This window comes from Nothobranchius furzeri, chromosome 4, assembly GCF_043380555.1.
Source record: "Nothobranchius furzeri strain GRZ-AD chromosome 4, NfurGRZ-RIMD1, whole genome shotgun sequence".
In the NCBI taxonomy this organism is placed as follows: domain Eukaryota; kingdom Metazoa; phylum Chordata; class Actinopteri; order Cyprinodontiformes; family Nothobranchiidae; genus Nothobranchius; species Nothobranchius furzeri.
The window spans coordinates 17378199-17386753 of record NC_091744.1 but is presented as its reverse complement, the minus strand read 5'-3'; the positions used below and the strand labels follow the sequence as shown (position 1 = coordinate 17386753).

General features: G+C 40.4%; 1 protein-coding gene across 12 annotated transcripts in view; it reads left to right on the top strand.

The window, feature by feature from the left end:
• sorbs2a (sorbin and SH3 domain containing 2a) overlaps positions 1-8555 on the top strand; it is a 67136-nt gene that overhangs the window by 2329 nt on the left and 56252 nt on the right. For 5 of the 12 annotated variants that reach the window (XM_054743769.2, XM_054743760.2, XM_054743756.2 and 2 more), the window contains exon 1: positions 145-7333. The exons of 6 other annotated variants lie outside the window; for them this stretch is intronic. The gene's annotated coding sequence lies outside the window, so the exon portion shown is untranslated. Of the gene's footprint in view, positions 1-14; positions 7334-8555 lie in introns of those variants that run through there. One more of the 12 variants, XM_015976947.3, reaches the window with a different exon arrangement.

Sequence of the window (8555 nt, the reverse complement as noted above, 5' to 3'; positions counted from 1 at the left end):
GGGATTCCAGGGTGCACAGTGTGTAACATTATCACTCAGGAAAACTTATACCACTACTAAGGCTTAGCTGCTTTGTGAGTGTGTTGTATGTGGTGTAGGCTGGACTGAATATTGTGTTTAGGCTAGTATTTAATGATTTCTCTGGCCTGTGAGTGGCAAAGAGGAAGCAACAACCTGCTATCTGTCTTAAAGAGGTCTGCAGGACCACTAAAGCTCAGTGGGGCTTAAACATACACACTAATGAGCGATCATAACATTTGAACGTGGCCAGTGGTCACCAGGCCCTAAAATCAATCAGCTTTGACTCACTTCCATCTGTCAGGTTAGAGTTACTAAGATGGTATATAGGTGGAGAGAGAGTGAGAGGAAAAAAGCAGATTATACAGAATCTGACATATTTTCTCTTGAAAGTTCAGAATGTATCACGCAGTTTTCCTCACTGTTCACAATCTCCCTCGAACATACTCGTTTTTATTTAGATTGTAGGACCATTGTTGTCTTCCTGCACCATTTGTCAGACCTTTTTGTCTCAGCTCTTGTGGTGTAGTGTGAAAACCTTACTCAACTGTTGATATCGCCATATAAAACAAATCACTATTTTGTCAGTATTTAAAGTTCTCTGTTATTTCCCTCTGGGATTAATAAAGTATTTTTGAATTGAATTAAATTGATTTGAATTTTGAAGTGAGTTTTGAAGGTATCAGCAGTAGTAATGCACGATATCATTGGTGTACGGGTGATGTGATATAAATTTAGCCACTGAGAGAGATTCTGACTCTACCGGCCAACCACAGTTGTGCACGAATGTTGTCAAGTAGGGTTGTCACGGTAACCGGTATAGCGGTAAACCCCGGTAAAAAAGTTGACAATAAAAATAACCGTCCAGTTTTTAAAAAACTATATTATCTCGGTGGGTTTACCGTGGCCGCGGTTTCGGCGCGATGACCCTTACCAGCCACCGTCGCTTCAGCTGAAGTTCCCGCTGCGCGCACACGCACTTTTTAGTTTGCAACGGCACCAAAACTTTGAGGCTGAAATAATGGCCGAAGGAGGCGACGGCAGCGCCCAGGACATCCATCAGCCCTCAAAGAAGACTAAATCGGAAGTATGGGCATATTTGGGATTTCTGAAAAATGCTGAGGGACAGTTAATAGAAGACGGCTATCCCGTTTGCAGAACGTGCAGGAAACAAGTGTCTGCAAAAGGCAGCAACACTTCAAATCTCATGGCACATCTGCGTGACGATCACCCACGTCTCTACAGCCAGTGCAAGGTAAGTTAACATTAGCATTTTAGCTGAAATGCATGACGTGAGGACTTTTGGTTGAGGGAGAATGCAACGAGTCACTATATACTGCAGCCGCAGCGTCCTCTGCCAGCATTTAAACCGTGTCACGGACACCCTGTTGCTGGATGAAGCATCTTATTTGTTGATGATGAAGAGAAATATACAATTAGTTCCTTGTCATGGATTTGTTTACTTATTCAATGCCATTTATACTTGAACATTTGGATTTGATTACATAGTGTAGTAGTTATTTTAGTAATTTGTTTAAAGTGGATATTTATTTTAAATACATATTTTTTAAGGTTGACTTGTACAGTGCTCAAGTCAAGTGTGGACTGGAGTTTTAGATTTTCATTTTGATAATGAAGAAAACAAGTATATGAGAAAACAAGTGGTGTTTCTTTGATTTGTTTACATATTGTTTATGTTTTGAATGTTTGGATTTGTATAATTTAAACCTGCACTGACTACTGTAACAAGTTCCAGAAAAATAAGCTATTTGTTCCTTTACTTGTGAAAAGTTGCACTTTTGCTAAGGCTTTGTGTTATTTTAGGTTTAATAAACACTGTTAAACCTTTTCAGAACTATTTCAGTTTGTGTAGAACAGGACTATCAATGCTTTCTGAACATATGCAACACCGTTTAAAAAATACCGCGATAATACCGAAAACCGTGATAATTTTGGTCACAATAACCGTGAGGTTAAATTTTCATACCGTGACAACCCTATTGTCAAGCTTCGTCAATCCAGGACGAAAGCAGCAGCAGCTGCTGTGCCAGCAGGGGTCAGGTGGATTGAAGAGCACTTGTAAAGGAGACAGAGTAACCTTGGGTATATGGACCTGGTTTGGGTTTATGGAAACGGATATTGAGCAGAATAGCATTTTCGCTAAAATATTCTGAGCAACAGTGAAGTCTTATCTGCGTTAATAGCTCGTTCATACTAATTCCCCTAAATGCGATTTCTTTTAAATACACAATTAACACACAGGCTTCCAAACTTTCGGGACATCTCTTGTGATTTCGTTTGAATAAATTCCCACCCTCGCAGTTTCAGCTGTTTCTCCCATTTATTAATAAAGCACAAGTCTGAAAGCGGCTCCTCTAACCACTGCAGCCCTTTTTGGTCAGTCAAATGCAGTAAACAGATGCTAAAATAGAAAAAAGAAATCTGGGCCCAAAATGTGTATGTGTACCAATTATATTTATCTAAACAAAATGACGGCAAACGATTAACTCTAAAGGTCTGCTTAGATCTAATTGGCCAATGCTAAAATGACTAAAAATAATGGATTAAAATAAAAAAAAACAAAAATGCTTCTTTGACCAAACCTTTCATTTCTAACCAATTTTAGCTATTCATGTTCAGTCTTTAATTTGTGGAGATTGTTATAGCGCCACCCAACAGTCACCCTCAAAGGATGGAGCTCTTCATTCTGTTCTAAATGATACTTTTTTTTTTAACTAAACTACTTTAATGATGTGAAATCTCTCCACCAAGAAATTAAAGGACCAGAGTCAATGTTTTTTAGATTCATTAAGCCTGGTTCACACAGCAGGGCAATTGTACAGATTTTTGACTGTCAGGATTATCATGCAGACTAAAGTTAAAGTTAAAGTCCCATTATTTTACACACGGGTGAAATTCTTCTCCGCATTTGACCCATCCCCGTGGGGAGCAGTGAGCTGCAGCTGTGGCCGCGCTCGGGAACTAATATCTGATATTAATCTTATCAGATAATCTTATCAGACAATCTTACCTATTGTGGTTTGTTACGAGCGCTCTGGTCTGCTTGGAAAGACGCCAGGACTGCTCCGATCATAAATCTGGGCTATCAAACATGTTGGATTGTTTTAATCTGATTTTAAGGGACAAAAAACTGCTGCCTGTTGAATGTGCCAATGTTAAAGTGAGGTGATGGAAGCGCACAGCACGCTCTTCCTCCACCATGTTTGTTTACTTCAAAGTCCCGTTTTATCTCATGAAATTTCTCATCTGAGTGGGGGCAATGTTCTTGAATGAAATCGGCTAGTGTGTTGGATTTGCTGCAGGCCACACACTGTAGGACCAAAACTGGTGTATCTGTGATTTTTTTATCACTATCTGTGTGGACTCTCACCCCTACTTAAAACTGGAAGCATCAGCGTTGCAGAACGGCAGCAGAACGTCTTGCTTCCAATAGAATCCATTATAGTCTATGGGGGTGATTCAAACCAGCTGCAATGCTAAAATGTTCAGGTGCGTACCAGAAGCAGCCCACCATGCCGCTAAAGATAGGATTGGATTCTATTTTTTGCCACGAGCCGCTTCTGGGACAATTAATTACTTAACAAAGGGCTAGAAATGAAATGACACAGTGTAAAACCCCCAGTAATTTTCTAAATAAAAGGATGCTATCTCATATCTATGTAGACTACATCAATACATGTGACCTAACGGCTTATTTACACCTAGCATTGTTTGAAAAGTGCAACAATGTGTTTTTATGGATTGAATCCTGGCAGTGGAGAGGAGCAACATCATATATGACATCGAACAGTGATATGAAAGGTGATCTTCTTGTTTTTGGTTTGTCGACAGATGGCATAAACAAATCGTTACCATTCAAGTTGTAACGGTCATAATGTGGCCATTACAAAGTCTCAAGAGATTTTGTGATCTTGCGAGTCAAGCGAGGAGCCTGGCAGAGAAGCTGCTCTGTGGCTGAGATTCTCCCGTTGTGCACTAGCACACAGCCAAAGTCGCAAGTAAATGTTCCGCTGCCATTCCATGATGCTGGTGCCTCCAGTGTGAAGTAGGGGTCATGCTTAGAAAATCAGCTGATTATTTAAAAATCCTGCCGTGTGAGCCAGGCTTTAAAGCTGCAATAGCAAATTTGGAAAATAAATTTGCTGTAAACATTTTTTATGACTCTTAACAACGTTCTAACATAGTATAGCTATAAATATGTTGTGGAAATTTAAAAAAAATGTAAACATAAGTGATTGTCTTGCATTTGTCTAAAATCTTCAGCCAGTGACAGATTTCGCACTGAAAAAAACTATTGGACCATCCGGTTGTCGGCCACACTGAACCGCCACACTGCACTTTCCTGGGTCCTCCTCTCATTACACCCTTACGTATTTAACTACAGAACACCACTGGCGTGAGAGGTTCTCCACTCAATAATATCAGAGAAGGAGAAACAGCCGGCTGCTACCACTTCAACTTTAGAACAAGTTAGCAGAGTGTCAAAAAGAAAACACCATTTGAAGTCACAAAACAAAAGAAGTTTGGACGTAGAAAACAGTGACTGGTGTTTAGCGCTATCTCGTTTCCTCTTGAAGTGCAGATGTCCGGTTCCAGCAGAAGCATCTCAGGTAAGATACCCGAGGAGAGGGGTGTGTGTTCTGTGTTTGGGTTCCAAACTGAAATTTGCTATAGCACCTTTAACTGCAGGACGATTTAACATTTCATTTAGGTTTAGTTTTTCTAGTCTTGTATTCTGTCCCCATTGAGTGATTTTTGTTTGACGTCAGATATCTCGACCACATTGAATTTTACACCATTTGAACATTTGAAGTTGATCCACTTAGTAGAAAGTAGTTGACTGTCCTGCTGTAAAGGAGAAACAGAGAGTATGATTAGTGCACATTGTTTACAAATCAGTAATGCAATGTTCCGTTGCATTTTTATTAGTTTTTTTAACCCTAGGATGTTCTAATAAATTGTGCTCTGATATATTTTTATTACAACAATGCATTTGCTGGTTTGTGTTCTCACATCAAATCATTACATTATAGAAAGAACCACCTATTCACACCTTATAATCCATAGTAATGTATAGAATCAGTCCTGCAGCTGTCTCTGCTCTTTGTTTTATATTTCTAAGGTTTACGTCTTTTTAAGTGACAGACTCTTCGCTCAGCTATTCTGCTTTTTATATCCTGCCACTTACTTAACTGGGAATGACAGGGCCTTGCAGTGGCTGATAATGAACGAGGTGTTGAAAGTGTGCGGCTGAGGCCATGTCGATGCAAATACTGTAGTCTGGAGTGGCTCACAGGTCAAAGTGTCAATGTGTTTGGATTGGAGTTTGTGTCAAATATAGTTTGCTCTTGTACTTTAAAAAGCACAGCATGAAGCGAAGAATGATCACATTAGTGTTATTTCTTCATAATTTCTTGGTCTGAAGGACGATGATTTGATCCTGGTACCAACATTTTAAGATTACATTTCTCCGATGAAGAAGAACAAAGCATTTTTTTGTGTTGTTTAGATGCTTTTCTGAAAATCCACTCATCGTCTATTGCAGAGTGTCATTAGAGTAACGTATAAAAGCTGATAATGTTTGAAACTGGACTTTCAGCACTGGGCTTCATTGGTCCCTTGGTACTGTTCTGATCCAAGCTTCCATCATTAGCACTTGTCAGTTGTCAGCTTTTCGCCATACCTCAGTGATCCTCGGCACGTGACCAGAAGTTTCTGGGAGCCAGGTGCTGTTTTACTGTAGTTATAGATGGACTAAGCATTTCAGTCTGACGCTTTACATCTGGCCAGATCTATCTGTACTCATGTAAATGAGATTTTTTTACATTACCGCTTCCTTATAAGCATAATGAAAGCAGGTTCAGATAGTGTCGATCCATGATACATTTGTACGGCAGAAAAGTTGGCAGCTTGTCAGCACCTGGCTTAGCCACTGATGAGGTTTTGTGTTTTATACTGGAATATCTCTCGCTAACATGTTTGTTTTTAAGACTTGAAACAGATGGTCCGTTTAAGATGAAAGTCTAGACGTAAATAGAGGTTTTTAGTCAGGCCATGAAAGTAAAAGATGTTTGCTGAATGAGTCATCTAGTAAAGTTGAAACTAAACAGAGAAAGTCATTAGTAGCTGTAATGATCACAGTTGTTTTGCCTTTCAGGACTCACTTAAAGGAACATAAAAACTGTGAATTCATGACTGACAGAGTCTTCCTGAACATTCCTCTGCAGTCGTTTGATCTGAACTGACTCACGTCTCTATTGTTTGTTGCTGAATCCAAGCTTGAAGGGAGTAGATGGCTGTTGTCCAAATAGCATTTTGCACAGTAGCGGTCTTGCCGGTTTTAGGTATCCAGGCTCTAAGTATGAGATGCTAATAGCTGTAGTTACATCATCATTCTGGGAATAGCAGGGAGTCTGTGGTCTAGAGGTGCAGCAGGCTGACCTCTCTTCTGTGTATATCCAGCCTGCGTATGTATGTGTGTGGTCATTTCCAAATATACGTTCCCATATGGATTACACAGCAGGGACATTATTACTCATACAGGTTAGATGGCACATATTTTGATTACCATTTGCCACATGATTGACTGATTCTTGTTTATTGTTTTGGGTGAAATGTCAAACAGTGACGCTATAGAGATCTGACCCCTCTTGACCGGCGGCTCAACCGTCAGCAATAAACCATGAAAAGAAATCTGGTGTGAGAAGAGTTGATGTTTCCGTCTGTTTCTGTGTGGCAGAATCCACGTTATGTCTGAGAAGTGTGTGACATCCAAACCTGGGTGGAGAAGCGCGAAAGCTCTCAGGTGTAGCACCACCTGAAGAAGTCCAGTGCGTAGCAAAAGAGACCGAGTTTGTGCTCCAGTACAGTCTTTAAATGAATGAACATAATTGGTGGCATGCATGATAACATTTGTGCAAGTGGTAAAAAAGAGATAGTCAGCCCTGTCACTTTGCCCCCCACCCCCCACCCCCCAACCCCGCCTGTCTACACTTAAGGGGGGCTAACTTTCCAATCTCATAGACAAGCATGCCTGAGTCTGAAAATAGCTGTATCTGATCACAGCTTCGCCCAAACAGGGAACTCTCTTCCCCCGTCACTCCCTCTCTGTTGTCTCTGTGCTTCCCAAGCATTAAACGGGGGAAAGATCTGGGAATAAAGGAGGAGACACTGATCCGGAGCGGAGGGAAGAACCACAGAACAGCAGAAGCAAAAAGAGAGAGGAATTGTAAAGTCGTACTTCATCTTTATTTGACCCTTCACAGCAAGTTTCCATTCTTTTGGTTTTATGACGGTAAGAGTTATGCTTTCTCTGCTTGATGGATTTTTGCACCTGCACTATGCTGTTTAAGGGTGGAGAGGCTTTTGAGGATAAATGATGCAGAAAACATTTCTACTGAAGGAACATGTGTTTGTGCATTCTAATGCTGTAACTCTGCAGAAAACAAGTTTGGAATTGTGAATTTACCTTTAACTGAAGTATTTCATCGGTTTTCTAGTTTATCCTTGTGTAACGTTGATACACACAGACGCTGTAGTGCTGTCTACCCAGGGTGTCTATATTTATTTGTCATGATGCTTTGATGTTTATGATGCAGAGAATTCAAATTAAGAGTTCTGAATAGACTTTACAGCCGGTGCACCAAAAGAGAGATTGAATCAAACTTTTCGGCCAAAGCCACAATTACAGGCTAACTGCAGAATTTCTGTCTTTTGTGACAGTTGACAGAAAAATAAAAACTGTTAGAATAAAAACGCTGTTTTTTTCTGCTAGCAGCCCTGAAACGGCGGGGGAAATGTAGGCTATAATTTAGAAGGCTGAAAACAATAAAACGTTTTGCGATGTCTAATTTAGTCTGACACTTGGGACGTTTCAATTAAAAGAAAGGAAATGTCAGTTAAGCGCACTAAAAAAGGAAAGAAGAACTTTTTTATTATTTCACCCCCCCTTCATCCCTTCCTCCTCAAGACCTTTTCTGACCTCTTTTTTACCTCCTACCTGCCTGCGAAACTGCCCTGGAATCTCATTTTTTCCCTACGTACTTCCGTCTCTTGTTACACTCCTTTTTTTTCATCTTCTCGTCTTTCTCATACAACAAAAGCCATGCACCTATCCCTCCATTAGACCAACCTCGGAGGTGTTGTGGAATGTCACCTTGGCCCCTCGGGAGCACAGTAAGGGGTGGTTCTCAGCTTCGGCTCACAGCACCATCGACCGCTTCACTTTCGCTTGCATCTCACATATCCATAGACACTTTGCAACCTTCAAACGTCACACAGAGCCAAACAGTGCTGGTTCAGAACAGTTTTATGTCATCACCATTAGCTAATGCCCGTACAAGCAGATTTAGGATGTGTTACAGAGTAATTTAGATTTAGTTATTCATAATTCCTTATTAGCTGATGTATTATTTATAAGAATAAACCAAGCTGTATGAAACTATAGATCCAGCCCCCAAGAATTTAAAAGCTTGAACGTTCTCAGCTGTTATGTTGTTTTTACCCTCGTCTTCCTC